Source organism: Lissotriton helveticus, chromosome 10 (assembly GCF_964261635.1).
Source record: "Lissotriton helveticus chromosome 10, aLisHel1.1, whole genome shotgun sequence".
NCBI lineage: Eukaryota > Metazoa > Chordata > Amphibia > Caudata > Salamandridae > Lissotriton > Lissotriton helveticus.
This window is the reverse complement of record NC_136071.1, coordinates 244,276,933-244,300,332: the sequence shown is the minus strand read 5'-3', so window position 1 is coordinate 244,300,332 and position 23,400 is coordinate 244,276,933. Positions and strand designations below refer to the sequence as shown.

Sequence of the window (23,400 nt, the reverse complement as noted above, 5' to 3'; positions counted from 1 at the left end):
GGACACATCTCCGGAAGGAGATGGGGCTGATAAAACAGTCATAAACAGTAGGGCTGGGAGCCCGGGTTTAACCTATTGATGCACATATCACTGTGCCTGACATCCATGTGTGAACGCTAGTCCTTCCAATTGCCTGTGTAGTAGGACTATCAGCTTCGGAGTCTCTCCTGCTGTGACAGACAGCATTTCAAGAGGAAGAAGAGAGAGAAAACTGCACACCTTAAAAGAAGCAGAGCCCCAACATAAAACATCAAAGAGTGAGACCCTAAATCACATTGGTTATCTAGAAATGGACTATAAAATGGGGAGGTTGAGACCCCAAAATGTGCCAAATAGCCAAACGGGCTGTGTGAGAAGGGAAACTCTGCAAGACTTCGGTCTGTGACGAGGACTGGGGATTAAGACCACCTGCCCTGAAGCCTGGAGCACTAATGCCTGCGTGCTTACTACGAACAGTGCGCTATGTAAGGAAGAGGAGAGCGCTGGAGGGAAGAGGTCCCATGGGTAGTCCTACTGAGAGGACTTCAGGTGCAAGGTGTGAAAAAACGGCTGTGAACCGATTGGATCGTTGCCCATGTGCAGAAGTGATTTGATTACCCCTGTATGCCAGGACACAGTCACTGTTGACTGAGCCATGCATCGAGTACCGTGCGGGGAGCGCTAAGCCCGTACTGCCTTGTTGCGGTGACCCAGAATGCCAGATGGGCTACCGTTGAAGTGACTGTGCGACAAAGAGTCAAGACTTGTGTGAGCTTTAGTAGTGACCCAGAAAGGCCAGGAGTGACTGCAGTGGCATCAGTAATTGCACAGGAGAAGTCAATGCCATGACGCCAAGTACCGCAGCAACCCTGTATGCCATGAGGGGCTGCCGGTACCGAGTTTTGCCAAGTTCGGGCCGTCTTTCAGAAAAATTGAAGCTATAACCTGCGGGTCAAAATTGTGCCTTGAGACCTGCCTCCTGACCGACTTTGTGGACTCTGGAGGACACTAAGAGGACTTTGCTCTGTCGCTGGGCTCTGGTCGGAGCATAAAGATTACCCACCCCACACGCGGGAAAAAACGAGCTCACTGCTTCGACAGAAACTAGGAGCACCTCTGATCGCTGTTGAGACCAGCAGCACCGCTTGGGAGAGACCCCGCCAGGAACTGACACAAGTACTGCAAGCAGGCAAACTCCTCCAAACAGGAATAGAGCTTGCAAGTGCCCTTGGTCGGAGCACCCGCTGAACGCTTCCATGCTGCTGGAGCGGGTAATATTTGAAACTGGCCTGTCGGGCCACGGGGACTCTCTGCTGAAGGTGCTGCGGTACCATAGACACTTTTGACTGTTTCCTAAGGAGTTTAGGGGGACACTTGAGTAAAGCCTACTAGTGAGCATTCACTGGATGAGACCACCAGTGAATGGGGAATAACCCCGACCACACTGCAAGGAAGCAGATGGTACAGGGATTAGCCAGATAAACAATACAGTCCACCCTCAAGAGAATTGTGTTGTTGCTTACAAATGTTATTTCTTTGAAAATTTTGAGTTAGAAATAAAATACTTTTTTTCATGTAAAAGCAAGTATTTGACTAGACACTGATTTACTGATATTACGAAGAACACTTTAAAGTTATGAGTCACATTCACTAACCTGCATCTGCACTCCCCCCCTGAGGGAGCCTTTGACCGCTTGTCCACATCTACCACTGAGAGTTAAGTACAGAAGGGATACTTGGCCCAGTTGCTTAGAATCATTGTAGGTCGAACCTAGAGACATCAGGAGTAGAAGGTTTGACCCACCACGGCCAGGCCTAGTAGCCCCTGTATGCCAAATGCCCCTCTGAAAGGGGGTTCGACAATAACCAATCCATTAGCAGAATCCACATCCATAGCATAGTTTCACTCATTTTCATACATCTTTTTTTCCGTAAATTGTGTTCAAGTCTCGGCCCTCATCCTGATAAGTGAACTCCACCTCACATTCATACTGCTCATTTCTTTTGCTTGTGATCTTGTAACGGTAAATAAAGTAAACGTGACATGCAATCTGCTTGTACATTATTTTTCCTGGGTACATATTCCATCATGAATTTGAACCTTGCAATATTGATGCTAGGTGAGCTAATCTTGAAATAAGGGTTCTTCCCCCATTCAAGTGACAACACCCCTAAATGAGGCTTGTGATCTGTAAGGATGACAACATTTGTATCCCATTGAAACATTCTGTAGAGCTCCTCGTGCCAAGTACATTCAAAACATTTTTAATCAGTTACGGAATGAAGTTTTTTCAACGCTCTCCAGAGTTCTACAACCGTAGGAGATAATCCATGCCTTGTTTCCCTTTTGTTGCAGTAAATTCATCCCGATCACCATTACTTGCATCTACAGCCACAACATAGTCTTTACCAAGTGTAAAAGATTTCAGGCAGGGAGCGTTCAGGATCATTTAAAACTTCATTTTCAAGATATACAAAACTATTCCTTTGCCCATCTCCCTACAAAAATGTAATATTTTTCTTTGATAAGATGTCAAAGGTTCTACTTTGGTGGTGAAGAAATTCTCAAACGTGGCACAGAACTTTTTGAGACCCATAAATTAAACCAAAGATGCCGGTAACTGCAGTGACGTTTTTGCATCTAAAAGGAGCTGCCAGAATGTGTTTTGCATAATCCTTCATGTAGAAGGCGAAAAGCTACATACAAACATTACAAATGTCTCGGCTTTATTGTATTCGGTTATGCAGAATATTTCTCAATCCCAAAGCCCTTTATCATGTGCAGGAAATTCAAAATGCGGTTTCACACAAATAGTCAAAGGCGCCTGCAAACAATTTCCAGTCTCCTTCAGCAAGAACACGGTTTGCATCCAATTCAGAACATGGTACTATTTTCATCACTGAACAGGGGTTGTGTGATGCTGTTGTGTAGAAATTGTATCCACGGTGGGCACATCAGAAAGACAAACCATTTTATAAAATGATGTACACTCTTTGAAAACAGTTACAGCAATCTAGCACAGAACACACGTCTGCTTGTAGTAAACGAGGATGACGTCGCTTTTCAGAAAAGCCATCATAGAGGATGCTGTGGAAGAAATCTAATGTAGAAGTTGTGAACATTTAAGCGCAATTCAGTAAAAAATAAAGATAACAAAGAGTGTCAACTTAATGCAAACGCGAGAGACTTTCTGTAGGGGCTGACCCTGTCAAATAAGGGTTAACTGACTGCTACTTTCTTTGCCTCCTGTCTAGAGCAGGTGAAACTGCTGTGGCCGCTTACAGTCTTAAAAGTTTCTTGCTTGTGTCATACTTGCTTCCGTCGCCCACTCACGGCTTCAATTTAGAGAGAGAGTGAAGCAATCGCCCGCTGACGCAAGCCCACACCCAGGAAACGGTTTGTTTCCTGCCGACAAGAATGCCCGGGTACGTCCCGGCCCCCGCGCGCCTCCCCGAGGCGGGCGCGCGGCTGTCGCCAGGTGGGACTCGCGCATCCAGGAACACTAGGGCGGGAGGGAGCGCATGTTACAAGGTAGGCGTGGGCTCTCCCTCCACACATAACACGGATGTCAACTCGGCTAGCCAGGGATTGATTGCAGCTGCAACACCAACTTTCTTTTGATGTCCCATGCACTCAGAACCAAACACTCCATTACACCTGCTTGCTTTCAGTTGTTTCCGCGCCTGCTCCTTATGAAAATCTGCTTGTGATGAACAGCGGCCTATTGTCACTAGCAGGCTCAGTGCTTTAAATGGGCAGGTACTCAGTTCCTGCACTTGTTTCATTGGGAAGGGATGGTAGCGGCACTTCTCAGCACTGCTCCTATGACTTCAACGCTAGTGTACAATCATCAAACAGGTACAAGGCACTTCTATATTTCCACGTCATGCACTGGGCTGGATTAATCTTAAACATATTCATAAATCAGTCAATAAACCAACATCATGCAGGCCATTTATTCTTAAGAAACATGTAGGCTAAACTAATCACACGTTTCTGTAAAAAAAGACACGGGCAGAGCCCTTAAAATGAGAACAATTCTTACGGAATGAGGTGGATGGGATCATGCTTACCCAATGACCCTTGCATAATTCGATTATGGATTCCTCTACGTCACGATTTATTCAGTTTTTGGGGTTGTCTGTCATTTCTCACTTCCTGTGGCGTTGTCAGATGAGAGGTCATGTTAACAGTTCCTTTGGTACCTGAATCATGCTTGTTAGGAAAGCACCAAAACTGACCATACTACTTAATTTTTTTCTAATCAAAGTTAGAGAACTTGCCTGAGTCCCTCAGTAGCAACAATGACGTTTTTGGGTGTGGTGGATGGGTTTGACCTTCATGGAAGAAAATTCAGAGGCAGTTGCTGCTACACGTCCTTTTACAGCAACCCCTTTTTAGGTCGAGCTGACCTAGCATTCAATGCGAAAGCATTGAATGCTGTCAGCAAGACAACTAATGTTACCCGTATTTGGGAATGTGGACACGAGAGGGTGCACGAGCGCAGATTTGCTCAGATTTGACCTCGTGAGCGCGCACGGCGCTGTGCCCCTCTCGTGCCTTACATTCCCGTGCGCACACAGCCAGCCCCCACACCCCTGCACACAGGCACACGTACACACAGGCAGGCACACACACAGGTACAACACACGCAGGCACATACAAGCGCACCCGCCGCCGCCCACCGCCCCCCGCCCCCCACTTACATACACACACAAACGCGCACACACACACTCCCAACCCCGCTCACCGGGCACACGCAGGGCTTCCATCACTGGGGGGGGGGGGCGGGTACCGTCAATGTGCCCCGAGGCCCCCCCTCACCCGGTCTGCTATACTCTTCCCCGTCCCACAGCCTCACAGCACTCCTCAAGTACAGTGGGCGAAGACTGCAGGCGCCGCCACTGTCACGAGCCGCAGGGAACGCCAACGTGCACGCTCACGGCGTCACGCTCCTGCCCTCTCGCGTCTCTTCTGCGCTCCAGGCCAACGTGCGCCAAAATACGCCGGCAAGGAAGGGGACCGCAACAAAATGTCATTCGACGAGTTTGAGCGTTTCATGACTTGTTGTATTATGTATTAATAACGTGGAGTCAACACACCAGCTTGCAGAGCCGCTTTCCTCGAGTACCCCGTTGCACATTTGATGGACAGCGCCGTTTAGCCTGCTGGGGTCCCGCCCCCGCCAGCGCGAGGGCACCGGAGGATGCTGGAATGTTCTGTGTGGTAGAGGCGGCCGCGAGATGCCCCGTGAGGAGGCCATGCTCCGCTGACTCGCCCCGTGAGAGCCTCCTTTCCCTCGGGTCCTGGCACCAGTCCTCTGCCCTGGAATGCAGACTGCCCGGGAGGTGGGAGCCGAAGGCGCGCGGCCCGTCGGACAGCCCCCTCAGCGCCGAGAAGCCTCGTGTTTTTACAGTGAGCGCTTCACTGCTCGCGCATTATGTTAGGAACGAAAATAGTGCACAATGGGTGGGACGGGCCGCTGGCTGTACAAAGCTCTACTGATGATGCGCATTATTTATATTGGGAATTACGTATCTCAAAGAAACAGAGAGGATTATGTTTCTTAAATAACCCGGGTGCAAACCAAATAGCTTCTCAGCTCTGAGGTTTTATGACAATCTTTTGTCGAAATAAAGCCTTTTTGACTTTGACTTTGGGTTATGGTAAACAAATGCACCTCAGTGGCCATGAACATTAACTCTATGAAAGCAATAACGGACCCTAAGGGTGGGTGCCCAAAGTATTCCTCTGAGGTTTAGCGGGGCGTGTCCACTCGGCTGTCTTGTCTTCAGCAACGTGTAGAAAACTCAAGTGTAGAGACATATTTTAGACATACTTTAGACAGCCAGACACAGGAACCGCTTAAATACGGACTATTACGGTTTGTTTTCTGCATCCTCTCTGGCCTAAGGTTAATTCGCAGTCTAGAGCGGTCGCGCTCCCTCACGCACTTCCTTAATGATCAATTGATCCATCGCAGTTCAGAAGTAGTGTCCTCCTTTTTATTAATTTTTTTCTTGATATGCCCTGTATATTGAGTTTGATTATGTAAACATACAGTAGGTTGATCCTTCTAAATGAATAGGTGATAACTGTTATGTTAAAACCAGTTGTTTATTTATATCTATTGCATAAAATATATGCACTCTCTTTTTTTAAAGTTACAGTTTCTCATATATGTATAAATTAACAAATGTATTGCTTTAGACTTCACTGCAATATTCATTGGAAAGAGAATTACATCGCTAAGGATACTGTTTTGGGGACCACATAATTACACTCCACATAATTACACTACGCTCAATGCAACATACACTCCAAATCCCACTCAGTGCCACATAATTACACGCCACATAATTACACTGCACTCAATGCAACATACATTCCAAATCCCACTCAGTGCCACATAATTACACTGCACTCAATGCAACATACACTCCAAATACCACTCAGTGCCACATAATTACACGCCACATAATTACACTGCACTCAATGCAACATACTCCAAATCCCTCTCAGTGCCACATAATTACACGCCACATAATTACACAGCACTCAATGCAACATACACTCCAAATGCCACTCCGTGCCACATAATTACATGCCACATAATTACACTGCGCTCAATGCAACATACACTCCAAATACCACTCAGTGCCACATAATTACATGCCACGCAATTACACTCTACTGAATACAACATACACTCCAAATCCCACTAAGTGCCACATAATTACACAGCACTCAACGCAACATACACTCCAAATACTACTCAGTGCCACATAATTACACGCCACATAATTACACTATGCTCAATGCAACATACACTACAAATACCACTCAGTGCCACAGAATTACACGCCACATAATTACACTGCACTCAATGCAACATACACTCCAAATGCTACTCAGTGCCACATATTTACACGCCACAAAATGACACTCTACTGACTACAACATACACTCCAAATCCCACTCAGTGCCACATAATTACACGCCACATAATTACACTGCACTCAATGCAACATACTCCAAATCCCACTCAGTGCCACATAATTACACGGCACATAATTACACAGCACTCAATGCAACATACGCTCCAAATACCACTCAGTGCCACATAATTACACGCCACATAATTACACTACGCTCAATGCAACATACACTCCAAATACCACTCAGTGCCATAGAATTACACGCCACATAATTACACTGCGCTCAATGCAACATACACTCCAAATGCCACTCAGTGCCACATAATTACACGCCACATAATTACACTACGGTCAATGGAACATACACTCCAAATACCACTCAGTGCCATATAATTACACGCCACATAATTACACTGCACTCAATGCAACATACTCCAAATCCCACTCAGTGCCTCACTCTATCTATGTATCGCCCTCACTCTATCTATCGCCCTCCCTTTATCTATCTATCATCCTCCCTCTATCTATCTATCGCCCTCCCTCTATTTATCTATCGCCGTCCCTCTATCTATCTATCGCACTCACTCTATCTATCGCACTCACTATCTATCTATCTATCGCACTCACTCTTTCTAGCGCATCACCACAGCATCACTCAGCACCACCACAGCATCACTCAGGAGCAGCACCACAACATCACTCAGGGGCACCACAATATCACTCAGGGGCACCACAACACCACAATGCGCTACCACAGCATCACTGAACGCCACAGCATCACTCGTCGCCACCACAACATCACTCAGCCCCCACCACAGCATCAATCTGTGCAACCATTCAACAACAACTGGTTCAAATATGTTCTCTCAGTGGGTCAAGCTTTATTACCAATGTCACAAAAAGATGTTAATATTTCACTTCTGTTTTTGGATTTTTGTCATAATAAAATACAATGAACATAATCTTCACAAAAGTTATTTACAAAAGTTTAAGCTATAGCCATTATAATAAATTACAATAACTGTTTTTAAGTATTAATTATTAAAAAAATTACAAGCCTTTGTTATTTGTAATATCAACAAATCTAAGTCATGTAAATACAACACATATTGCGTTACAAATGCTATAGGTGTCACATTTGCGAAAGTTAAAACTATTGGCATTGTAAATGACAAAGCTATTAATTTCGCTATTTTCAAAACCAGCACATAAATAAAACATTTGTCATTTACAATACCATTAGCTCAAAATTTCCTAATGCGAGACCTATTGCATTGCAAATGCTTGTTTAGGTCAGGCCGGGGCAATGCTTGCACTGCTCTGCCAGTCATCCTGTATTGAGGTAGAGACTTGAAGCTCCGCCCACTCTCCACTGACATTTTTCATTGGCTTGTGTCATTGTCCACTGTAAACTGTGGCTGTTCATTGGTCAAAAGGCTTAGTAGTCCCTCCTTGTCTCATTTTGTAACCTCTCATGGCAACACCTCCTGTTACGTGTGTTGTTGCTGGGTAGGTTTTAATTACAGCCTCTGAGCACTATTTTCTCAAATAGTTTTGTCCTGCCCGCTGTGGCAAGCAGGACACGCCATCTCCTAATTCTTTTTAAAAATTTTATAGCACTCATTGGCAATGCAATAGGTCTTGCATTTGCGAGAGTTTAAGATATTGGCATTTTAAATAACAATGCCTTTTATTTATCTGTTTTAAAAACAACACATAATTAAAAGGCATTGTCATTTACAATGCCATTAGCTAAAACGCTCATAAATGTGAAACCTATTGCATTGCAAATGCTTGTTCTCTGTTCGGATGGAATTTTAGGACAACATTGACATCCTCATTGGACTTTTTTGAAGTCTGCCTTGTAGTTATAGAAAGATTGTTCCCGCTTCCAACTTGATACTGAAACTTTTGGGAGTGGACAAACAATGACCCATATATATAATGAGCGACAAGATATAATGCTGACTAAACAGTAAATCAATAACATTATTGACTACCCATCATCTGCCCTGTAGGACAGAGTCACAGGAGAGGACACTTAGGGAGGTAGAGTGACAATAAAGAGATCCACTAACCTCAGTAAGTCTATAGTATGCACACATTCACTAAACGCACAGTCATCACTCGCAGGGAATTAAGCCAACTGAAAGAAATCGGATGCAGGAGCTATGTGCAGATTCCTGGAGGAATTTTCTTTGTGTGGACAACACTAGAAAACATCCTGCGGGCACGCAGTAGTACTCTGACCAAGAATCCTCTTTAGATTTGCGCCTTTTGCCAGTCTTACAGGTTTTTCATCAAATGGCCAGATTGGTATGGCCTTCACACTAATGATGAAGATGAGTCTTTGCCACTGTGGCACTCTTCCACCTCAGCTAGGAATCAGTCCTGTACTGCTACCACTGCTTCCCAATGTCCTCCATCATCACATTGTGTCTTCATCACCCAAGATGCTGGGTTAATTTGTCTGGTTATCCCCTTCCGTGCTCATGACGAGCTCAGCTCGTCATGAGGCACGGTGCTCGTGTGCTCATGACGAGCTGAGCTCGTCATGACCACACCCATTTACATTAGGGCCCAGCACAGCAGGATAATCTCCCTAGCAGCCAAGGTGTTATGGTATCCAGTCAGCAAAAGGGGCTATACCAAGGCACACGCCACATCCAGAAGAATATGCCAGAGGACAGATAAGAAGAGGCTACAAATAAGAGGCAGGAGAGGAGCTAGTGAACCTGTTGCTACTGCATGTATAGTGCTAAAGACAGCCTACAAATGGAACGCACAACGATTATCGAGTGGACTTCGAATGACTCAAAATGTGAATGTTGTCTACATGTACCACATGGAGAGGAGACAAGCAGCTGCATACAGATGGAAGAAGATGCGGAGCAGAGCCTAGCATGGGAGACACACATCTGGTTCTTGCAGGTGGCAGTGGACCTGCAGCCAGAAGATCCGAGCTTGGATAGGTTGTGGCAGGAAAGTAAAGCCCTGGTCCCTCTCCCTTCCGCAAAGCTAAGGTTCGATCCTAAGGGATCAATAGAGAGACATCACCATCCACAGGACATCTGAGCCCAAAGCCAGATCATTGTCAATGTCAGAATCTAAACTTGCCATAGTTGGGGGATCTACATAACAATCGTAGGAACTGGAGAGGTAACCACTATCATCTCTGCAGAGAATATGTGATCCATCAAACTGAGGCTGTATCCCTGAATGACACCAGCACAATAAGAAGATTTGGAACAGCAGCTGCTGGTGGACTTTGATGGAGTAACAGGTGAGCTACCAAAAAGCACATCAGCAGGAGGTACTGTCATTTGACTAAAACGACCAATTAATGGAGGGAGACTTCACTGCAAGTCTATCCCACTGCACCAACACCACCTGTGATCACCTTTGACTTGAAAGGCTAGTGATTTCGCCAGGAGGGTGTATTGTAGTTAGTTGAAAGGGTGCAGATGAAAGTGCAGAACACTTACATGGTGCTGAGGGATCAAAGAAGGGATACATCTCTTTGGATCAAGTGGAAATTCTAAAACAGACGAAGACCAATTTATAAGTACAACATAATTATTGAAAGGGCAATGCGGCTTATATCAAGTGGAGGTGCAATCACCCAGTGGCTGCGCTGTGGCTTGTGTAGCTATTTAGGTCTACCAGGTATCTTTCCCCAAAGCAGAGCACTGTGGTGTACTCCCATACACTTGAAACTGTTTTCTATCCAATAGCCAATATCTGCACTTTGTTTTGCGGACATCTAAAACATTGATTGTTTAGAATTCCTTTCCTATACCAAGTTTTGGGCCCAAGCTGGGTCCCAGTATTCGTAGCTTCAGCCTCAGAATCTGTGCTTCAACGTCACTCACACTGGACCATAAAAGCCAGCAAAAACCTTTGATCCTTTAAAACTCCAGAAGGTATTTTTGATTGAACACACAAAAGGTAATGGGAGGGCTGCTTGGTTCCAGTGAAAACAGTGCGCAAGGATTCCAAGTGAGGGCATACCCATGGCCACTTAAAATGTTAAATATACACAGAAAAGATGATGGGAGGAATGCTTTCAATAAGTCTAACAACTGGCAATCACTCTGGCTAGTATTGCAACCCTAATGCCTCCTATGTAACTCAGTTTAGACTCAGCCAGAAGGAAATCAGTTTTGGGGCTGCTCCAATATTGTGAAAATGCAACAACAAAAAAAGGATGATAGATGGAATGCTGAACATTGTCAAACATTCACCCCCACGTCACAGATCTGGGTTTAATCCATCGTTATTTAGCTTGCCACACCATTCCAGTTTGGACCCAGCCATATGCAAATCAACCTTGACCCTGCCCCCCAAGGGAGCAGTCAAAGCTGAAATGCCGGCCAGGTCCTCCCCGGACCGGAAAAAAAACATGCTGGGACCAGTTTCAAGGTATCACCCCTCATCAGCCAGGCTAGTTTGAAACCGGTAGCGTAGCGAGCACGGGACCCACGTCTGGGCATACCCTTCCCATTTAGGTTGAAACTGCAACAAAAAAAGAATGATAGACGGAATGCTGAATACTGTCAAACATTCAACCCCTTAGTCACAGATCTGGGTTTAATCCATTGTTATTTTGCTCACTACACCACCCCAGTTTGGACCCAGCCATATGCGAATCAGTCTTGACCCTGCTCCTTGTTGGAACAGTTCAGCCCGAACTGCCAGGCCAGGTCTTCCCCGGACCGGAAACAACATCCTAGGACTGGAGGTGAATGGTTGAAAAGTTTCAGCACTCCCGCCATCATGTTGTTGTATTTGCTATGTTTGCCCTAACTGGCCAAGCGTATGCCCAGACGTGGGTCTCTTGCTCGCTGTGCCACTGGATTCAAGCTAGCCTGGCGATGAGGGGCGATACCCCAAAACCGGCCCCATGATGCTTGTTTCAAGTCAAGGGAGGTTAGTCAAAGGGGAGATCCCTGGAGTCGACTAATCGACTGATCACTATTGGCCTTTCCTGTTAGAGAAGAAAAGGTCACACTATGCCATGGGTATTTGGACAGACATAAAAATAGGTTTCCACAACGAAAAAGTCTCGTTTACAATCTAAATTTATTAAAATTACAATCGATTAAACAATAAAAAACAGAATGAATTCATACACTTTTTACAATACAGTTTTAAAATCCAAGATAAGATAAAAATAATTATTTAGCAATGTTACACAAACACAATATTACGGTACACGATAAATGAGGAAACAGTCAAAATATGTTCACAGAAAATAGACAGCAAACTAAACATAATCACAAAAAACCCCTCATGTATAAGTGGCCCTCTCGATATCTATGCCACTGTATTTCACCAGATCCAATGGCCTGAAACAGTTTAGTTACTATAAAGCTTTAGTGGAAAGATGAAATACCCATCTAAAGTTTTACCCGGCCCTAACTGGATTCTTTTAAACAAAACAAACAGTGCGTCGACGCGTTTCGGTGCTTTTCACTTGATTTTGTGGCACCTTCCTCAGGACTTCGTTTTTTCTGGGGTTTCGGTGACCGATGGGTACACCGTATCCTTGGAGTCGTGTGGGGAACGTTCCACAGAGGGGTCTGTTTGAAGAATTACTTCAGCTTCCACAGATATTGTTCTTGGAGCCTTCTCTCTCCTATATATGGAGCTCCTTGTTATGGGGTTCCTTAATTTTGAGGTTGTCAGGCGTTTACTCACTTGTCATGTATCTCATATATTTTTAAAACGTTCTTAGAACGGGCATACAAAGTCGTTGGTCTACTCCAGAACTGGATGTGTTCGGATTAGCGCTGTTGTCGTGCTTCTGCCTCGTTCCTTCACTCGCTCGAGCGAGTGAAGGAACGAGGCAGAAGCACGACAACAGCGCTAATCCGAACACATCCAGTTCTGGAGTAGACCAACGACTTTGTATGCCCGTTCTAAGAACGTTTTAAAAATATATGAGATACATGACAAGTGAGTAAACGCCTGACAACCTCAAAATTAAGGAACCCCATAACAAGGAGCTCCATATATAGGAGAGAGAGAAGGCTCCAAGAACAATATCGGTGGAAGCTGAAGTAATTCTTCAAACAGACCCCTCTGTGGAACGTTCCCCACACGACTCCAAGGATACGGTGTACCCATCCGTCACCGAAACCCCAGAAAAAACGAAGTCCTGAGGAAGGTGCCACAAAATCAAGTGAAAAGCACCGAAACGCGTCGACGCACTGTTTGTTTTGTTTAAAAGAATCCAGTTAGGGCCGGGTAAAACTTTAGATGGGTATTTCATCTTTCCACTAAAGCTTTATAGTAACTAAACTGTTTCAGGCCATTGGATCTGGTGAAATACAGTGGCATAGATATCGAGAGGGCCACTTATACATGAGGGGTTTTTTGTGATTATGTTTAGTTTGCTGTCTATTTTCTGTGAACATATTTTGACTGTTTCCTCATTTATCGTGTACCGTAATATTGTGTTTGTGTAACATTGCTAAATAATTATTTTTATCTTATCTTGGATTTTAAAACTGTATTGTAAAAAGTGTATGAATTCATTCTGTTTTTTATTGTTTAATCGATTGTAATTTTAATAAATTTAGATTGTAAACGAGACTTTTTCGTTGTGGAAACCTATTTTTATGTCTGTCCAAATACCCATGGCATAGTGTGACCTTTTCTTCTCTAACAGGAAAGGCCAATAGTGATCAGTCGATTAGTCGACTCCAGGGATCTCCCCTTTGACTAACTGTCTTCTTACCCTGTTCCCTGGTGAAAGTGGGGTACCCTCTCCTTTTTGAAACCAATCAAGTCAAGGGAGGACCTGGCCTGGCAGTTCGGGCTGGACTGTTCCTATGAGGAGTAGGGTCAAATCTGATTTGCATAAGGCTGGGTCCAAACTGGGGTGGAATAGTGAGCAAAAGAACAATCGATTCAACCCAAATCTGTGACTGGGGTTGCGTAGTTGAAAAATGTCAGCACTCCATCCATCCTCCTGTTGTGTTTGCTCTGCTCCAATAGGAACAGTCCAGCCCAAACTGCCATGTCAGGTCCTCTCTGAACTGGGACACAAGCACCCTAAAGTCGGTTTTGGCCCAATTTGGGCTCCTCACTTGGTTGCCGTTTGATTACTGTGGCACAGTGAGTTAAGGACCCACCTCTGGGCATACTCTCAGGGCGTTAGATCAAATTCACAAAGTTCATGGGAGGATAGCCCGCAATAAGTTTAACCACTGGTAATCGCTTAGGGTAGCATTCAACTGGAGCAGTACCAAGACTGATTTGTATATGGCTGAGCCTAATCTGAGGTTGTATGGTGGGCAAAATAATGATTCTCTTTTCTGAAGTTGTGTATATATTGGTAAAGTGATCAAATTAATAATTAAAATGTTTCTCCACTTGTTTACTCATCACCCATTCATTTGCCCCAAAAACTCTCATCAAACATTACAGACAATAAACAAAATACATTAACCTCTTCGACGCGACCGCGATTCCCCCTCCGGTGCTGGGCCCTAATAAAAACGGGCGTGGTCATGACGGAACGGTTCCGTCATGAGCACAGCTCAACCGTAGCTCATGACGGAACCGTTCCGTCATGAGCGTCGAAGGGGTTAAATACAGAGTCAAAAATAAACACATGATAAAACACAATTCAAAACAGCTTATATATAGCATAGGAGATAAAAAGGGATTTAAAAACCAGTTAAAACATTAGAGATTTACGAATTGTGACAGCAGATTTTAAAAATAAACCCATTCTAAAACCAATGTCTGTGAAGACGGAGACTAAAGATAATAAAACGCAGCTCTACATTTTTGTCATTTTAGCTTTAGGGCAGGGATCAGTAAACCCATAGTCAATTTCCTATACAACCTGCAGAAAAAGTGAAAATGCAACAGAGTTTGATCTGAGGTTTTGTCACACGAATTGTGGAGGCATCATATTGGCCGAGAATGAAGCTAGTTTCAATCTCTCAGAACCCACGCGAAACCTCTCGTTGACCCTAAAAAACAGGTATCTGTCATGAGGCAATGGAAAAGGCCCGGTCGTCCATAGATTCCTTCAAGGGTAGAGGCCCTGCCTCCGAGCCCAACAGGTTGCTCAGCCGCCACGCCCAGCCACGCTTTGTGTCAGTGAAAGGAACACGAGTGGAACCTCCTGTCCGGAAAGGAAAGGTGAAGACGGAAATGTGCGTGTGGGTGGCAAAGTGCTAGATATGGGAGGCAGGTGTTCTCCGCCTGTTGTAACTTCCTACCTGTGGCGATAAGGCAGGTGTGCGGGCAGCAGCAGCACGCCCACCCTCCCCTTCTCACGCCCGGCGCACCGCCACCTGAGCACACAGTGCAATCTCTCCGCAGGCAGAGGGGTGCAGCCGGGAGCATGGGTGTGGCAGCGAGCACTGCCTGGGCATTCCCACTCATGCGAAACAAACACTTCATTTAGGGACAAAAATCCGCTACGGGGTTTTCTTTCCACCTGCTTATTGCGTTTTCGTTTTTTTAAAATGCTGTTTAAATTGGGTTCTAAAAACAAATATAAAACTGGAATAGTTCAGTATTTGTTCTTGCCATTGAAGTGAAATGTACACGCTATGCACAATTGTTTGCGTGAATTGTAACGTCAAGAAAACGAATACAAATGTTACCCCCCAAAAAATTAATTATATATATATATATATATATATATATATATATATATATATATATATATATATATATATATATATATATATATATATATATGAGAGGGTAGGGACAGTTGGAAATGAGTAAAGTGCAGAAATGTAAACAGATGAAACCGGATACCCACATAAATTACTAATTAAGATGGGCGCAGGCCTGAAGATGAGAACCCACGTAGTACCTCAAGTGTTTTTCTTGCCTTTGCCTTGGTTCCCTGGTCTTACCAGAGGTTTCACCCAGATTGGTGAGGTGTAAACAGACTTACTTCCGGTAGAGGGTTTCGCCGCTTACTTGAGGAATAGTATAGCCAGGTTCTGCTCCTTAACAGCAGGTGAGGAGCTAACACAATATCTGCTGAGGCCCTGCACAAGCTCAAAAGGCTGCCTCGTGGACTGTCATGGCGGCTGCACCCCTCGCAGTGATGACATTGGGTCCCAGGGGGATGTGGCACGAGCCGGTGTCCCCCTGGGAAAATTCGCGCAATGGGGATTGGGCAGGAGTAGGGAAAGGGAGGGTTTTAGCGGGCGTGCAAGGCGGGAGGGGCTGTTGTCGGAGCATTTATTGCACTGCAATGGGAATTCATGTTTTAGTTCACAAACTTATTTCTGGCAAAGAGCTGCACTTGTTCAGACAGGATGGAGTACATTTGTCTCAAATGGGGCAGGCTTATTACCTCATGGAGTTGCGTGATTGGTTGGCTCGTTTCTGGGGTGTTGAGTTATGGTGTACTAACAAAGTCAATTAAACATTACATTTTTCTGAATTTGGGGGGGGCAGGAAAACTCGTTGGTTTTCCTGGTTGGCGTTCTTTTGGGGGGGATAGGATGTCTAGAGCGGACTTATCCTTCCCCTCTGGGGGTGGGGGGAGGGTAGGTGGAAAATGGTAAAAAGGAAACATTTGGAGAGAAAAATATTGGTTTGGATTTTTAGTTTGGGGATTTTGCAAATGATGAATTGTTGGGGAATGGGTGTTTTTAAGTCAATAGGGAAATGTGTTGGGGTAATATACTAAAGTTTTATCTATATAATAATAAATGTTAAATTGCGGATTTCTGTTTTTGACTGTCCTAAAATAAAAGTGACCTTTTATGCTATCCATGAGGTAAGTGTGGAGTGTCCTTATTGCGCGATGGGTCCCAGGGGGATGTGGCACGAGCCGGTGTCCCCCTGGGAAAATTCGCGCAATGGAACAGTCCATGCGCGGGGGATTGGGCAGGAGTAGGGAAAGGGAGGGTTTTAGCGGGCGTGCAAGGCGGGAGGTGCTGTTGTCGGAGCGAGGGAGAGTGGCGCAGCTTCGTTTGACCCACCCACCCTTCCCATTTCTGTTATTTATGTTGTTGTCATTTAAAAAAAAAATAATAATAATAATAATAATACTTTTTGTCACGTTAGGACAGTCTTTGCAGTTTTCTATTTTCTTTTGTTCTTCTTAGGCGTTCTTTTGGGGGGGATAGGATGTCTAGAGCGGACTTATCCTTTCCCTCTGGGGGTGGGGGGAGGGTAGGTGGAAAATGGTAAAAAGGAAACATTTGGAGAGAAAAATATTGGTTTGGATTTTTACAGTTTGGGGATTTTGCAAATGATGAATTGTTGGGGAATTGGTGTTTTTAAGTCAATAGGGAAATGTGTTGGGGTAATATACAAAAGTTTTATCTATATAATAATAAATGTTAAATTGCGGATTTCTGTTTTTGACTGTCCTAAAATAAAAGTGACCTTTTATGCTATCCATGAGGTAAGTGTGGAGTGTCCTTATTGCGCAACGGTGTGTGGAGGTGCGGGGAAACTGAAGGGGGTCGGAGCAACAGAAGAGACATGGGGCCGCAGCTAATATTAGAATACTGGAATGTTGGGAGCTCCACTTAGGACAATGCAGCCGGTCAAGGCCCTCGTGACCTTACCTCACTCTCTGCTTCTCCCTGTTTATTTTAGCACATTAAACCTTCAAAGGGCAGAATGTTCTGATAACATTATACCCCTTCTCCTGCCCGATTCTGGTTGTTAATGGACCTCCCTTTTATTACATGCCCTTTTCTGCAGAGCGGGCCTATAAATCTGACAAAGGTCCTTTAACTACTGGTAAAGCTCTTGGTAGTGGGCTATAATGCTATATTAATTTAATCCTGATGTACAGCTCACAACAGGAAGGTGGCGGGGATGAAATAAGGAAAAGGGTAAGGGAGGAGGAGAGTCACAACATCACATTAAATACTGGGCGATAACACCGCCCTGCGTAGGGCAGCTCAATAAGGTTTTGAGGGTTACCAGTGGCCCACCACATTCTAGAAAAACACTGGAATGGATTGGAGGAAGGCGTAAAGCGCGATCGGCGTGGACGAACCACTTTTCACATTTTTACATGCTATGTCATGTCCCTTGAGAAAAGCACACAATTCCCACTTCCCTAATTGATTATTGATTAGGAGAACAAAAACAGCACATAGATTCTCAAAGAAAGGTCAACAATGAGATGAAATCGGAAACTCCTCTTGAAACACCAGCAAAGGAGCAAACAGCCTTGCACTGGTGAACTCTGCTTTTGCAAGCCTTGCAACCGCTTGTGCTGCCGAACGCACCAGTTTTACTTTAGCACCTAGAAATATTTTCACCGATACTGGTGTCGCAATCAGCAATGCCACTGTGTTCAGCAGCGCAGCAGCTTTAGAGGGCAATGCAGCGGCCTTCTGCTTCTAGCAGACATTGTGCTGATACCACTGGACTCGAAGAGCTAGGCTGGTCCTGGTATCCACAACCTTCAGGACTTCTGCACTCCTAATTCCTGCAGCCAATGTCGGAAATGCTGCTGTGTTCACTGGTACTTACAGTAGCAAGCATCCTGTGTCATCACCCCAAACAGAAAGCACAAACGCAGGAAGCAGCCTTCCCTGTTAAACATCCCAATGATCCAAGCTGTCCTGCAATATACATGCCAACTAAAACAAGCACTGGCAAAGCCAATAGGTCTGGTATTGGCCGCCAGCCTTTTTCTGGCCATTTTTTTTCTTGGTTTGTGCAAAACTTTATAGTTTGGGAATATGCGGGGCCCTCATCAATCTAAAAAAAAAAAAAATCATTTGCTACAGGTGAAACTATTTTTTGTGGTATAAAAAAAACCCACACCTTACCAAAGTTCTCGCTGGTCCTAAAGGTGACTACATAATGTGTGGATTTGTAACTTGTTACTTGTGAATTAACTGTGGAGGACTGTGAGAGATTTGTTGAAATATGTGCTTATATGTGCTTTTTCTTTTCTATGTATATTTTAGTGTACTTGTGTGGCTCCTGAGGAAGGCGTTTGTTGGAACGCCGAAACGCGCGTCGAGAGACTATATGATGTCATGCCACTTTGTTTGATATGTTTAGTAACATTCAAATGTTTGAAGTATTAAAGTTTTTTAATTTAATATGATTTATGAAATATAACTGTTATATTTTTAGCTGTGTGTCTATACATATATATTAGGTATTCTTTGCGAATAGTGTCTTTCAGATTATTGTTTAGGACCTGTGTTTTGTTATTTTTTCTTTGTGTACAAGATATCATGATTTTAGATGTATTTATTTTTTAATTAATAAATGTTGAACTATTGACAAAAAATTTTTTGATTTTTTAATTAATGCCTATCTTGAAAGTTATTATTTGCTTTTCATGAGTTTCTTCTGTAGCTATTAAATATTGACGAAAGAATTCCAATATACTTGTGAAAGGGCAGCATGCCATAGCTCGTAGTGAAGTGAGCCAATGCTGATGCGGGATGATACATTGCCCTTTAATTTATGCGGGAGTGGGTGGGAAAAAAATGTGGCAGACTAATAATGGGCGAAGTCTGGCTGAAACCCCTATAAGCAACTATGTTGTACACATCATTTCTGTAAAATCAAAAGGTCTTGGCTAACACAGCTCTTAAAAAAAGTAAATCACTGGCATTGGCCGCAAGCTTCTTACCGTCAGAAAGAAAGAAACAAGAAAACGAAGCAGAAGGGCAGAGGAAAAAAAAGAAAAAGAGAGAAAGGAAGGAAAAAAAGAGATGGAAAGATAGCATGAAAAAAGAAGGAAGGACAGAAAGAGAAGGAAAGAAAGAATGAGAGAAGGAAAGAAAGAAAAATGAGAGAAGGAAAGAAAGAAAAAATGAGAGGAGAGAAAGAGAGAAAGAAGGAAGGAAAAAAGAAAGAAAAAAGAGAAAGAGAAGGAACAAGGAAGAGAGAGAGAAGGAAAGAAAGGATGAAAGGCAATAATGAAAGAAGGAAAGAAAGACTAAAGGAAAGAGAAAGAAGGAAAGAGGGAAAGAAAGAACAAGAGAAGAAAAGAGGGAAAGAGAAAAAAATGGAAAGAAAAAGAAGGAAGGAATGAAAGAAAGAAAAAAGACAGTGAGAGAAAAAAGAAAAAGAAAATGTGAAAGTAAAGAGAAAGAAAAGAAAAGAGAAAGAAAGAAAAAAGAATTAAAGGAGGCAAGAAAGAAAGGAAAGAGAGAAATAAAAAGAAAGAAGGAAAGAAATTAGAAATAAATGAATGAGAGAAACGAAAAAGTAAAAGGAGGATAATTTACTACAGGACCGTTTCAAACGTCCACAATCTGGTATGGTGTAAAATAGCAGCAGTCACAAATACAAAACACTCCAAAAAGAATTCACAACAGCATTGGCAGGAGATGGGATCTGATAAAGATGGAATGTGCATCCAAAGCATCCTGCTATATAGCATCAGGCTCTAAACACAAACGCCACACTAAAGTAATTATAAAGGAAAAACAAAAACACAGGCACTGAAGGGAACTAGCTTGTGTGGCGATGTGCTCCTTGTGAGAGAGCAAAACACACTCAAAGGGAAGCTAACTAGTGGTTTAAGTAAGCTGACCCACTGGCTCCAGGTAGATGCTGTAGTCGGTGGAAGCAAAATGCGAATGGCACAACAGACCAATTGATGAAGAAAGGTGGCTAACAATCCCTATATCTAAGTATATTATAAATATTCAGTAAAATCAAAAAGTCTTGGCTATTCCCAGACCTAAAAACGAATGACAGAAATCTACATTTCTCCCCGTCTTCACTGCATGCATTTAAACTCAAATTAATTAAAATACTTGAAAGAAAAAAAATATATGCTCACTTTGCACCACCTTTTGTTTACATTGCTGGGCGAGTAAAAGTATGCGGCAGCAAGAAATATTTTCTGCAACATTTATCAGTCATACCTATGTAACATAAAACCCTTTGATAAAAGACAGAATGCCATGAGTATATTCATAGCTGCCAATAGGCTTCATTACTGTTGGTTAAAGGTCCAGGACTGGCTAGAGGAATTACCGGTGTGCACCAGGGCCTATGGTAACCCTGTATATGATTAAAGGAATACATTTACTCACCAGAAACGACACAGTGGCAATCATGTGGACCATCCACTCGGGGCCCAACACACACATGCCCCCCAACACATCTACAGCCAGGGAACATCACCAAACAGCACCACCCTGGATCACATTGTCAAAACCTCCATCACTTCAGCCACTTTCTGGATGAATGGAAACTTGCAGAAATGAACGCCCTACTCAAGAAGCTCACAGCCAACCCAAACCAACTGAGCAACTTCCGACCCATCCCCCAGACCCCTATCCAGCCAAAGTAATTGACAAGGCCATTAACAAGCAACTCACAACCCACCTTGAACTTCACCATTTTCTAGACAACGCACAATTAGGATTCAGAAAGAACCCAAACACCGAAACAGCACTCACCGCGGCTAACAATGACATTTCAAACATCCTGGACCGAGGAGAAACAGCGGCCATCATTTTGCTTGACCTCCAGGCAGCTTTCAACACTGTCGCCCACAAAACCCTCATCAGAAGACTCCATAAGATAAGCATACACAGGTCTGCTCTCAAATGGATCTGTTCCTTCCTCACAGGAAGAACCCAAAGTATGCAACCCTTCACATCAGAGACCAGAAACTGATATGCAGTCCCTCAGCCCCACTCTTTTCAACATATACATGGCACTGCTCGGCAACATCATCTGATTATGAAACATCGCCATCATCTCCTACGCCGATGACACCCAACTCATCCCCTCCTTGATGGGCAAGACAAATGCCACCAGAAGCAACTTCACCAACTGCACGAACATGGTAGCAGCCTGGATGTGAACCAACTGCTTAAAACTCACCTCCGACAAGATGGAAGTACTGCTCTTCAGCAGCCACTTCAAACTTTTCACGCACACAAATAAAGCCCTAAACAACACTGGACCAGAATACCGGATGAGCCTCATACACTTTCACCAACCCACCAGACACCTACACTCTGCCTCACTCTTAATCGCAAACACTCCGCAACCACAAAAGCAAAACTCGGTCACTCATTCTCCTACATCACACAAGAGACATGGAACGACCGCCCTCAACACATCAGCCTCCTCCTCCTCACTTCCTGAGTTCTGCAAAAAGCTGAGGACCTGGTTATTTGTATAAGCACTTTTGGTCAACACACCTACACACCTTGCCCACGCGCCCGAATACCCTCTAAGGAGATTAGTGTGCTATACAAATCAACATAACATAACATCTTTAAAAAATATCTTCCTGTTTATCCCTCAATATTCTAGGTAGTTGCTTGATTCTTAATAGACTAGACTATTAAAATGTTCTGTATGTGGGTCTTTCACTTATTTTATGCGAAGACTGGATTTAATTCAAAAAAACGTCAGCTAAGCTGATATTCGGTATTCTGAAATTTGACAAAGTCTCTTACATTGGCCCCCTGTTCAAAAGACATACTGTTTGAGGGCCTTCTATCCAACATTTTGTACCATTTGCATTTCTGGTATGTTTAAAAAGCATACCACGTCTTGGCTGCTTCATTCTGCCATCGCCTATTTAATCACTGTACCCAAGTACCAGAGGACCAGACAGGCAGGACGCACCTTTTCTGTAGTTATATATAGGTGTGGAATGAATTGCCGATTGATATACGTTCGGAAAAAAATATTATCATTTTATATAGGTGTTTAAATACCCATATTTTTACTTAACACTATAATGATATTTTTTGTGAACCCTTCCTTCTTAGATTTTACGTATTAGACTGGCAAACTTACACACCCTAACCAAGAGCCAGGACACCTTTGGGTAATTATGTGCTCTACAAAAATAATAATACTCTTTCTGCACTCTGGTCTATCCTCTCCTGCTAAAGAAACAGAATATGGTACCTGATGTCCTCTTTCAGCTCAGAAATTCTAAATTATTGTTTGGCTGTTCAACGTCTGTCTCCTGCTGCTGTTTTCTAAGGTATTTGCCAAGGTTCAAGGTCCAATGTAGTTTGCTTCTGGAGTCCTAGAGCTGCTCTCCTCCTAGCTAGACAGAGGAAACAGAAGATAGTCGCAGACAGACAAGAGATCTAATACAGATACTTTTGTTGAGTGGCAAGCACTGGCCAGCAGAAGCTCTGGACCTTCTGCAAGGGGCTGGAAGAAACTAAAAAATCCAATGCATGTGATTTGGGAACTCTGCTTAAAATCTTTATGGCTGTGCGGGGGTGCCGCCCCTGCAATCAGTGAAAGGAGATTTCTTCTACAAATGGATATCTATCAAAATGTTCTGCTGGACTGCAGGCCTTGCGTTGAGCCTGTGCCAGTCCAATCTCCAGTCATGTCCTCACGAGTGATCTTGTGTGTCTCATTCACCAATACTTGTGAATTTGTCCTACTCCTCCACCTCATTCTAATTGTTGGAGTCAAATATACTCATTGCACCACTTCTCAAGCTACAAGGAAGATGCTTCATCCAATATAGTCTTGGTTGGATGCAGAGCCTGGAGT

The 23,400-nt window shown here is 43.8% G+C and overlaps 1 protein-coding gene across 3 annotated transcripts in view; it reads right to left on the bottom strand.

Moving 5' to 3' along the window:
• Nucleotides 1-23,400, bottom strand: part of MAP2K3 (mitogen-activated protein kinase kinase 3) — a 470,125-nt gene that overhangs the window by 368,958 nt on the left and 77,767 nt on the right. The window contains exon 1 of one of the 3 annotated variants that reach the window (XM_078665239.1): nt 15,159-15,249. The exons of the other annotated variants lie outside the window; for them this stretch is intronic. The gene's annotated coding sequence lies outside the window, so the exon portion shown is untranslated. Of the gene's footprint in view, nt 1-15,158; nt 15,250-23,400 lie in introns of those variants that run through there. 3 annotated transcript variants of the gene reach the window in all.